The 9,040-nt window shown below is 45.4% G+C and overlaps 20 non-coding genes across 20 annotated transcripts; 19 read left to right on the forward strand and 1 right to left on the reverse strand.

Annotated features, from left to right (window-relative positions):
- The first annotated feature begins 2 nt into the window (after positions 1–2).
- Positions 3–75, forward strand: trnaf-gaa (transfer RNA phenylalanine (anticodon GAA)). The gene has a single exon. It is a non-coding gene; the product is annotated as a tRNA-Phe (tRNA).
- Positions 76–538: 463 nt separating this feature from the next.
- trnai-aau (transfer RNA isoleucine (anticodon AAU)) lies at positions 539–612 on the forward strand. Its single transcript has one exon. It is a non-coding gene; the product is annotated as a tRNA-Ile (tRNA).
- Positions 613–694: 82 nt separating this feature from the next.
- Positions 695–767, forward strand: trnaf-gaa (transfer RNA phenylalanine (anticodon GAA)). The gene has a single exon. It is a non-coding gene; the product is annotated as a tRNA-Phe (tRNA).
- A 463-nt stretch (positions 768–1,230) lies between these two features.
- On the forward strand, positions 1,231–1,304 carry trnai-aau (transfer RNA isoleucine (anticodon AAU)). The gene has a single exon. It is a non-coding gene; the product is annotated as a tRNA-Ile (tRNA).
- An 82-nt stretch (positions 1,305–1,386) lies between these two features.
- Positions 1,387–1,459, forward strand: trnaf-gaa (transfer RNA phenylalanine (anticodon GAA)). Its single transcript has one exon. It is a non-coding gene; the product is annotated as a tRNA-Phe (tRNA).
- Positions 1,460–2,420: 961 nt separating this feature from the next.
- trnai-aau (transfer RNA isoleucine (anticodon AAU)) lies at positions 2,421–2,494 on the forward strand. The gene has a single exon. It is a non-coding gene; the product is annotated as a tRNA-Ile (tRNA).
- Positions 2,495–2,576: 82 nt separating this feature from the next.
- Positions 2,577–2,649, forward strand: trnaf-gaa (transfer RNA phenylalanine (anticodon GAA)). The gene has a single exon. It is a non-coding gene; the product is annotated as a tRNA-Phe (tRNA).
- A 961-nt stretch (positions 2,650–3,610) lies between these two features.
- Positions 3,611–3,684, forward strand: trnai-aau (transfer RNA isoleucine (anticodon AAU)). Its single transcript has one exon. It is a non-coding gene; the product is annotated as a tRNA-Ile (tRNA).
- Positions 3,685–3,766: 82 nt separating this feature from the next.
- Positions 3,767–3,839, forward strand: trnaf-gaa (transfer RNA phenylalanine (anticodon GAA)). The gene has a single exon. It is a non-coding gene; the product is annotated as a tRNA-Phe (tRNA).
- Positions 3,840–4,591: 752 nt separating this feature from the next.
- On the reverse strand, positions 4,592–4,664 carry trnaa-agc (transfer RNA alanine (anticodon AGC)). Its single transcript has one exon. It is a non-coding gene; the product is annotated as a tRNA-Ala (tRNA).
- A 136-nt stretch (positions 4,665–4,800) lies between these two features.
- Positions 4,801–4,874, forward strand: trnai-aau (transfer RNA isoleucine (anticodon AAU)). The gene has a single exon. It is a non-coding gene; the product is annotated as a tRNA-Ile (tRNA).
- Positions 4,875–4,956: 82 nt separating this feature from the next.
- trnaf-gaa (transfer RNA phenylalanine (anticodon GAA)) lies at positions 4,957–5,029 on the forward strand. The gene has a single exon. It is a non-coding gene; the product is annotated as a tRNA-Phe (tRNA).
- Positions 5,030–5,492: 463 nt separating this feature from the next.
- Positions 5,493–5,566, forward strand: trnai-aau (transfer RNA isoleucine (anticodon AAU)). The gene has a single exon. It is a non-coding gene; the product is annotated as a tRNA-Ile (tRNA).
- An 82-nt stretch (positions 5,567–5,648) lies between these two features.
- On the forward strand, positions 5,649–5,721 carry trnaf-gaa (transfer RNA phenylalanine (anticodon GAA)). Its single transcript has one exon. It is a non-coding gene; the product is annotated as a tRNA-Phe (tRNA).
- A 961-nt stretch (positions 5,722–6,682) lies between these two features.
- Positions 6,683–6,756, forward strand: trnai-aau (transfer RNA isoleucine (anticodon AAU)). Its single transcript has one exon. It is a non-coding gene; the product is annotated as a tRNA-Ile (tRNA).
- An 82-nt stretch (positions 6,757–6,838) lies between these two features.
- Positions 6,839–6,911, forward strand: trnaf-gaa (transfer RNA phenylalanine (anticodon GAA)). The gene has a single exon. It is a non-coding gene; the product is annotated as a tRNA-Phe (tRNA).
- Positions 6,912–7,374: 463 nt separating this feature from the next.
- Positions 7,375–7,448, forward strand: trnai-aau (transfer RNA isoleucine (anticodon AAU)). Its single transcript has one exon. It is a non-coding gene; the product is annotated as a tRNA-Ile (tRNA).
- An 82-nt stretch (positions 7,449–7,530) lies between these two features.
- On the forward strand, positions 7,531–7,603 carry trnaf-gaa (transfer RNA phenylalanine (anticodon GAA)). Its single transcript has one exon. It is a non-coding gene; the product is annotated as a tRNA-Phe (tRNA).
- Positions 7,604–8,066: 463 nt separating this feature from the next.
- trnai-aau (transfer RNA isoleucine (anticodon AAU)) lies at positions 8,067–8,140 on the forward strand. Its single transcript has one exon. It is a non-coding gene; the product is annotated as a tRNA-Ile (tRNA).
- Positions 8,141–8,222: 82 nt separating this feature from the next.
- Positions 8,223–8,295, forward strand: trnaf-gaa (transfer RNA phenylalanine (anticodon GAA)). Its single transcript has one exon. It is a non-coding gene; the product is annotated as a tRNA-Phe (tRNA).
- The last annotated feature ends 745 nt before the right edge of the window (positions 8,296–9,040 follow it).

A 9,040-nucleotide genomic window follows, 5' to 3' on the forward strand; every position in this document is an offset into this window, starting at 1 on the left:
GTGCCGAAATAGCTCAGTTGGGAGAGCGTTAGACTGAAGATCTAAAGGTCCCTGGTTCGATCCCGGGTTTCGGCATTAGTTCTCGTTCTATCTTTATCCTCTGCTTTGCCTACAAGGAAACTTCGCACAGCTTTTTTTGTGGGCATCAATTGTGTGTGCCTACAGCTCCTCGGAAAGTTAGTCGTGTCATTCTTTTACATCCAACATTGTGACATCAGTGTTACATGAAAGTTGCTTTTCATTGTTACATGACAGTTGGTTGTTGTTAGACAAAGCTGCATGAAGTGTGAACTGGAACGTTCTTGGATCCACAACAAAATGTGTTATTTTGGAGAATGTGGGCATCGATCCCACTACCTCTCGCATGCTAAGCAAGCACTCTACCATTTGAGCTAATTCCCCATCCTTGTTAATTTGCCACAAGCAGCAACCAAGAGGGTCTAGTCTTGTCAGGCTATACTGTTGGTGTACTTGTTAGTTCTTGCGCCAGCACTGGCCGAGGCTCTGTGCATCCTAAAAATATTGCTTCGTAGCAAGCGGCCGGTTAGCTCAGTTGGTTAGAGCGTGGTGCTAATAACGCCAAGGTCGTGGGTTCGATCCCCGTACTGGCCATGAGGTACATTTTGAGTGTCAAAATCAGGAGTCACTTGCATGTGTATGGTCAAGTGTGCCACATAATTTATATTAGTGATGTGCCGAAATAGCTCAGTTGGGAGAGCGTTAGACTGAAGATCTAAAGGTCCCTGGTTCGATCCCGGGTTTCGGCATTAGTTGTCGTTCGATCTTTATCCTCTGCTTTGCCTACAAGGAAACTTCGCACAGCTTTTTTTGTGGGCATCAATTGTGTGTGCCTACAGCTCCTCGGAAAGTTAGTCGTGTCATTCTTTTACATGCAACATTGTGACATCAGTGTTACATGAAAGTTGCTTTTCATTGTTACATGACAGTTGGTTGTTGTTAGACAAAGCTGCATGAAGTGTGAACTGGAACGTTCTTGGATCCACAACAAAATGTGTTATTTTGGAGAATGTGGGCATCGATCCCACTACCTCTCGCATGCTAAGCAAGCACTCTACCATTTGAGCTAATTCCCCATCCTTGTTAATTTGCCACAAGCAGCAACCAAGAGGGTCTAGTCTTGTCAGGCTATACTGTTGGTGTACTTGTTAGTTCTTGCGCCAGCACTGGCCGAGGCTCTGTGCATCCTAAAAATGTCGCTTCGTAGCAAGCGGCCGGTTAGCTCAGTTGGTTAGAGCGTGGTGCTAATAACGCCAAGGTCGTGGGTTCGATCCCCGTACTGGCCATGAGGTACATTTTGAGTGTCAAAATCAGGAGTCACTTGCATGTGTATGGTCAAGTGTGCCACATAATTAATATTAGTGACTTGCCGAAATAGCTCAGTTGGGAGAGCGTTAGACTGAAGATCTAAAGGTCCCTGGTTCGATCCCGGGTTTCGGCATTAGTTGTCGTTCGATCTTTATCCTCTGCTTTGCCTACAAGGAAACTTCGCACAGCTTTTTTTGTGGGCATCAATTGTGTGTGCCTACAGCTCCTCGGAAAGTTAGTCGTGTCATTCTTTTACATCCGACATTGTGACATCAGTGTTACATGAAAGTTGCTTTTCATTGTTACATGACAGTTGGTTGTTGTTAGACAAAGCTGCATGAAGTGTGAACTGGAACGTTCTTGGATCCACAACAAAATTTGTTATTTTGGAGAATGTGGGCATCGATCCCACTACCTCTCGCATGCTAAGCAAGCACTCTACCATTTGAGCTAATTCCCCATCCTTGTTAATTTGCCACAAGCAGCAACCAAGAGGGTCTAGTCTTGTCAGGCTATACTGTTGGTGTACTTGTTAGTTCTTGCGCCAGCACTGGCCGAGGCTCTGTGCATCCTAAAAATGTCGCTTCGTAGCAAGCGGCCGGTTAGCTCAGTTGGTTAGAGCGTGGTGCTAATAACGCCAGTTCTATCTTTATCCTCTGCTTTGGCTTCAAGGAAACTTCGCACAGCTTTTTTTGTGGGCATCAATTGTGTGTGTCTACTGCTCCTCTGAAAGTTAGTGAGGTCATTCTTTTTCATCCGACATTGTGACATCAGTGTTACATGAAAGTTGCTTGTCGTTGTTACATGACAGTTGGTTGTTGTTAGACAAAGCTGCATGAAGTGTGAACTGGAACGTTCTTGGATCCACAACAAAATGTGTTATTTTGGAGAATGTGGGCATCGATCCCACTACCTCTCGCATGCTAAGCAAGCACTCTACCATTTGAGCTAATTCCCCATCCTTGTTAATTTGCCACAAGCAGCAACCAGGAGGGTCTAGTCTTGTCAGGCTATACTGTTGGTGTACTTGTTAGTTCTTGCGCCAGCACTGGCCGAGGCTCTGTGCATCCTAAAAATATTGCTTCGTAGCAAGCGGCCGGTTAGCTCAGTTGGTTAGAGCGTGGTGCTAATAACGCCAAGGTCGTGGGTTCGATCCCCGTACTGGCCATGAGGTACATTTTGAGTGTCAAAATCAGGAGTCACTTGCATGTGTATGGTCAAGTGTGCCACATAATTTATATTAGTGATGTGCCGAAATAGCTCAGTTGGGAGAGCGTTAGACTGAAGATCTAAAGGTCCCTGGTTCGATCCCGGGTTTCGGCATTAGTTGTCGTTCGATCTTTATCCTCTGCTTTGCCTACAAGGAAACTTCGCACAGCTTTTTTTGTGGGCATCAATTGTGTGTGCCTACAGCTCCTCGGAAAGTTAGTCGTGTCATTCTTTTACATGCAACATTGTGACATCAGTGTTACATGAAAGTTGCTTTTCATTGTTACATGACAGTTGGTTGTTGTTAGACAAAGCTGCATGAAGTGTGAACTGGAACGTTCTTGGATCCACAACAAAATGTGTTATTTTGGAGAATGTGGGCATCGATCCCACTACCTCTCGCATGCTAAGCAAGCACTCTACCATTTGAGCTAATTCCCCATCCTTGTTAATTTGCCACAAGCAGCAACCAAGAGGGTCTAGTCTTGTCAGGCTATACTGTTGGTGTACTTGTTAGTTCTTGCGCCAGCACTGGCCGAGGCTCTGTGCATCCTAAAAATGTCGCTTCGTAGCAAGCGGCCGGTTAGCTCAGTTGGTTAGAGCGTGGTGCTAATAACGCCAGTTCTATCTTTATCCTCTGCTTTGGCTTCAAGGAAACTTCCCACAGCTTTGTTTGTGGTCATCAATTGTGTGTGTCTACTGCTCCTCTGAAAGTTAGTGAGGTCATTCTTTTTCATCCGACATTGTGACATCAGTGTTACATGAAAGTTGCTTGTCGTTGTTACATGACAGTAGGTTGTTGTTAGACAAAGCTGCATGAAGTGTGAACTGGAACGTTCTTGGATCCACAACAAAATGTGTTATTTTGGAGAATGTGGGCATCGATCCCACTACCTCTCGCATGCTAAGCAAGCACTCTACCATTTGAGCTAATTCCCCATCCTTGTTAATTTGCCACAAGCAGCAACCAAGAGGGTCTAGTCTTGTCAGGCTATACTGTTGGTGTACTTGTTAGTTCTTGCGCCAGCACTGGCCGAGGCTCTGTGCATCCTAAAAATGTCGCTTCGTAGCAAGCGGCCGGTTAGCTCAGTTGGTTAGAGCGTGGTGCTAATAACGCCAAGGTCGTGGGTTCGATCCCCGTACTGGCCATGAGGTACATTTTGAGTGTCAAAATCAGGAGTCACTTGCATGTGTATGGTCAAGTGTGCCACATAATTAATATTAGTGACTTGCCGAAATAGCTCAGTTGGGAGAGCGTTAGACTGAAGATCTAAAGGTCCCTGGTTCGATCCCGGGTTTCGGCATTAGTTGTCGTTCGATCTTTATCCTCTGCTTTGCCTACAAGGAAACTTCGCGCAGCTTTTTTTGTGGGCATCAATTGTGTGTGCCTACAGCTCCTCGGAAAGTTAGTCGTGTCATTCTTTTACATCCAACATTGTGACATCAGTGTTACATGAAAGTTGCTTTTCATTGTTACTTGACAGTTGGTTGTTGTTAGACAAAGCTGCATGAAGTGTGAACTGGAACGTTCTTGGATCCACAACAAAATGTGTTATTTTGGAGAATGTGGGCATCGATCCCACTACCTCTCGCATGCTAAGCAAGCACTCTACCATTTGAGCTAATTCCCCATCCTTGTTAATTTGCCACAAGCAGCAACCAAGAGGGTCTAGTCTTGTCAGGCTATACTGTTGGTGTACTTGTTAGTTCTTGCGCCAGCACTGGCCGAGGCTCTGTGCATCCTAAAAATGTCGCTTCGTAGCAAGCGGCCGGTTAGCTCAGTTGGTTAGAGCGTGGTGCTAATAACGCCAGTTCTATCTTTATCCTCTGCTTTGGCTTCAAGGAAACTTCCCACAGCTTTGTTTGTGGTCATCAATTGTGTGTGTCTACTGCTCCTCTGAAAGTTAGTGAGGTCATTCTTTTTCATCCGACATTGTGACATCAGTGTTACATGAAAGTTGCTTGTCGTTGTTACATGACAGTAGGTTGTTGTTAGACAAAGCTGCATGAAGTGTGAACTGGAACGTTCTTGGATCCACAACAAAATGTGTTATTTTGGAGAATGTGGGCATCGATCCCACTACCTCTTGCATGCTAAGCAAGCACTCTACCATTTGAGCTAATTCCCCATCCTTGTTAATTTGCCACAAGCAGCAACCAAGAGGGTCTAGTCTTGTCAGGCTATACTGTTGGTGTACTTGTTAGTTCTTGCGCCAGCACTGGCCGAGGCTCTGTGCATCCTAAAAATGTCGCTTCGTAGCAAGCGGCCGGTTAGCTCAGTTGGTTAGAGCGTGGTGCTAATAACGCCAAGGTCGTGGGTTCGATCCCCGTACTGGCCATGAGGTACATTTTGAGTGTCAAAATCAGGAGTCACTTGCATGTGTATGGTCAAGTGTGCCACATAATTAATATTAGTGACTTGCCGAAATAGCTCAGTTGGGAGAGCGTTAGACTGAAGATCTAAAGGTCCCTGGTTCGATCCCGGGTTTCGGCATTAGTTGTCGTTCGATCTTTATCCTCTGCTTTGCCTACAAGGAAACTTCGCACAGCTTTTTTTGTGGGCATCAATTGTGTGTGCCTACAGCTCCTCGGAAAGTTAGTCGTGTCATTCTTTTACATCCAACATTGTGACATCAGTGTTACATGAAAGTTGCTTTTCATTGTTACATGACAGTTGGTTGTTGTTAGACAAAGCTGCATGAAGTGTGAACTGGAACGTTCTTGGATCCACAACAAAATGTGTTATTTTGGAGAATGTGGGCATCGATCCCACTACCTCTCGCATGCTAAGCAAGCACTCTACCATTTGAGCTAATTCCCCATCCTTGTTAATTTGCCACAAGCAGCAACCAAGAGGGTCTAGTCTTGTCAGGCTATACTGTTGGTGTACTTGTTAGTTCTTGCGCCAGCACTGGCCGAGGCTCTGTGCATCCTAAAAATATCGCTTCGTAGCAAGCGGCCGGTTAGCTCAGTTGGTTAGAGCGTGGTGCTAATAACGCCAAGGTCGTGGGTTCGATCCCCGTACTGGCCATGAGGTACATTTTGAGTGTCAAAATCAGGAGTCACTTGCATGTGTATGGTCAAGTGTGCCACATAATTTATATTAGTGATGTGCCGAAATAGCTCAGTTGGGAGAGCGTTAGACTGAAGATCTAAAGGTCCCTGGTTCGATCCCGGGTTTCGGCATTAGTTGTCGTTCGATCTTTATCCTCTGCTTTGCCTACAAGGAAACTTCGCACAGCTTTTTTTGTGGGCATCAATTGTGTGTGCCTACAGCTCCTCGGAAAGTTAGTCGTGTCATTCTTTTACATGCAACATTGTGACATCAGTGTTACATGAAAGTTGCTTTTCATTGTTACATGACAGTTGGTTGTTGTTAGACAAAGCTGCATGAAGTGTGAACTGGAACGTTCTTGGATCCACAACAAAATGTGTTATTTTGGAGAATGTGGGCATCGATCCCACTACCTCTCGCATGCTAAGCAAGCACTCTACCATTTGAGCTAATTCCCCATCCTTGTTAATTTGCCACAAGCAGCAACCAAAAGGGTCTAGTCTTGTCAGGCTATACTGTTGGTGTACTTGTTAGTTCTTGCGCCAGCACTGGCCGAGGCTCTGTGCATCCTAAAAATGTCGCTTCGTAGCAAGCGGCCGGTTAGCTCAGTTGGTTAGAGCGTGGTGCTAATAACGCCAGTTCTATCTTTATCCTCTGCTTTGGCTTCAAGGAAACTTCCCACAGCTTTGTTTGTGGTCATCAATTGTGTGTGCCTACTGCTCCTCTGAAAGTTAGTGAGGTCATTCTTTTTCATCCGACATTGTGACATCAGTGTTACATGAAAGTTGCTTGTCGTTGTTACATGACAGTAGGTTGTTGTTAGACAAAGCTGCATGAAGTGTGAACTGGAACGTTCTTGGATCCACAACAAAATGTGTTATTTTGGAGAATGTGGGCATCGATCCCACTACCTCTCGCATGCTAAGCAAGCACTCTACCATTTGAGCTAATTCCCCATCCTTGTTAATTTGCCACAAGCAGCAACCAAGAGGGTCTAGTCTTGTCAGGCTATACTGTTGGTGTACTTGTTAGTTCTTGCGCCAGCACTGGCCGAGGCTCTGTGCATCCTAAAAATGTCGCTTCGTAGCAAGCGGCCGGTTAGCTCAGTTGGTTAGAGCGTGGTGCTAATAACGCCAAGGTCGTGGGTTCGATCCCCGTACTGGCCATGAGGTACATTTTGAGTGTCAAAATCAGGAGTCACTTGCATGTGTATGGTCAAGTGTGCCACATAATTAATATTAGTGATGTGCCGAAATAGCTCAGTTGGGAGAGCGTTAGACTGAAGATCTAAAGGTCCCTGGTTCGATCCCGGGTTTCGGCATTAGTTCTCGTTCTATCTTTATCCTCTGCTTTGCCTACAAGGAAACTTCGCACAGCTTTTTTTGTGGGCATCAATTGTGTGTGCCTACAGCTCCTCGGAAAGTTAGTCGTGTCATTCTTTTACATCCAACATTGTGACATCAGTGTTACATGAAAGTTGCTTTTCATTGTTACATGACAGTTGGTTGTTGTTAGACAAAGCTGCATGAAGTGTGAACTGGAACGTTCTTGGATCCACAACAAAATGTGTTATTTTGGAGAATGTGGGCATCGATCCCACTACCTCTCGCATGCTAAGCAAGCACTCTACCATTTGAGCTAATTCCCCATCCTTGTTAATTTGCCACAAGCAGCAACCAAGAGGGTCTAGTCTTGTCAGGCTATACTGTTGGTGTACTTGTTAGTTCTTGCGCCAGCACTGGCCGAGGCTCTGTGCATCCTAAAAATATTGCTTCGTAGCAAGCGGCCGGTTAGCTCAGTTGGTTAGAGCGTGGTGCTAATAACGCCAAGGTCGTGGGTTCGATCCCCGTACTGGCCATGAGGTACATTTTGAGTGTCAAAATCAGGAGTCACTTGCATGTGTATGGTCAAGTGTGCCACATAATTTATATTAGTGATGTGCCGAAATAGCTCAGTTGGGAGAGCGTTAGACTGAAGATCTAAAGGTCCCTGGTTCGATCCCGGGTTTCGGCATTAGTTGTCGTTCGATCTTTATCCTCTGCTTTGCCTACAAGGAAACTTCGCACAGCTTTTTTTGTGGGCATCAATTGTGTGTGCCTACAGCTCCTCGGAAAGTTAGTCGTGTCATTCTTTTACATGCAACATTGTGACATCAGTGTTACATGAAAGTTGCTTTTCATTGTTACATGACAGTTGGTTGTTGTTAGACAAAGCTGCATGAAGTGTGAACTGGAACGTTCTTGGATCCACAACAAAATGTGTTATTTTGGAGAATGTGGGCATCGATCCCACTACCTCTCGCATGCTAAGCAAGCACTCTACCATTTGAGCTAATTCCCCATCCTTGTTAATTTGCCACAAGCAGCAACCAAGAGGGTCTAGTCTTGTCAGGCTATACTGTTGGTGTACTTGTTAGTTCTTGCGCCAGCACTGGCCGAGGCTCTGTGCATCCTAAAAATGTCGCTTCGTAGCAAGCGGCCGGTTAGCTCAGTTGGTTAGAGCGTGGTGCTAATAACGCCAAGGTCGTGGGTTCGATCCCCGTACTGGCCATGAGGTACATTTTGAGTGTCAAAATCAGGAGTCACTTGCATGTGTATGGTCAAGTGTGCCACATAATTAATATTAGTGACTTGCCGAAATAGCTCAGTTGGGAGAGCGTTAGACTGAAGATCTAAAGGTCCCTGGTTCGATCCCGGGTTTCGGCATTAGTTGTCGTTCGATCTTTATCCTCTGCTTTGCCTACAAGGAAACTTCGCACAGCTGTTTTTGTGGGCATCAATTGTGTGTGCCTACAGCTCCTCGGAAAGTTAGTCGTGTCATTCTTTTACATCCGACATTGTGACATCAGTGTTACATGAAAGTTGCTTTTCATTGTTACATGACAGTTGGTTGTTGTTAGACAAAGCTGCATGAAGTGTGAACTGGAACGTTCTTGGATCCACAACAAAATTTGTTATTTTGGAGAATGTGGGCATCGATCCCACTACCTCTCGCATGCTAAGCAAGCACTCTACCATTTGAGCTAATTCCCCATCCTTGTTAATTTGCCACAAGCAGCAACCAAGAGGGTCTAGTCTTGTCAGGCTATACTGTTGGTGTACTTGTTAGTTCTTGCGCCAGCACTGGCCGAGGCTCTGTGCATCCTAAAAATGTCGCTTCGTAGCAAGCGGCCGGTTAGCTCAGTTGGTTAGAGCGTGGTGCTAATAACGCCAGTTCTATCTTTATCCTCTGCTTTGGCTTCAAGGAAACTTCCCACAGCTTTGTTTGTGGTCATCAATTGTGTGTGTCTACTGCTCCTCTGAAAGTTAGTGAGGTCATTCTTTTTCATCCGACATTGTGACATCAGTGTTACATGAAAGTTGCTTGTCGTTGTTACATGACAGTAGGTTGTTGTTAGACAAAGCTGCATGAAGTGTGAACTGGAACGTTCTTGGATCCACAACAAAATGT

Source organism: Salvelinus fontinalis, unplaced genomic scaffold (genome assembly GCF_029448725.1).
Source record: "Salvelinus fontinalis isolate EN_2023a unplaced genomic scaffold, ASM2944872v1 scaffold_1029, whole genome shotgun sequence".
NCBI classification, from domain to species: Eukaryota; Metazoa; Chordata; class Actinopteri; order Salmoniformes; family Salmonidae; genus Salvelinus; species Salvelinus fontinalis.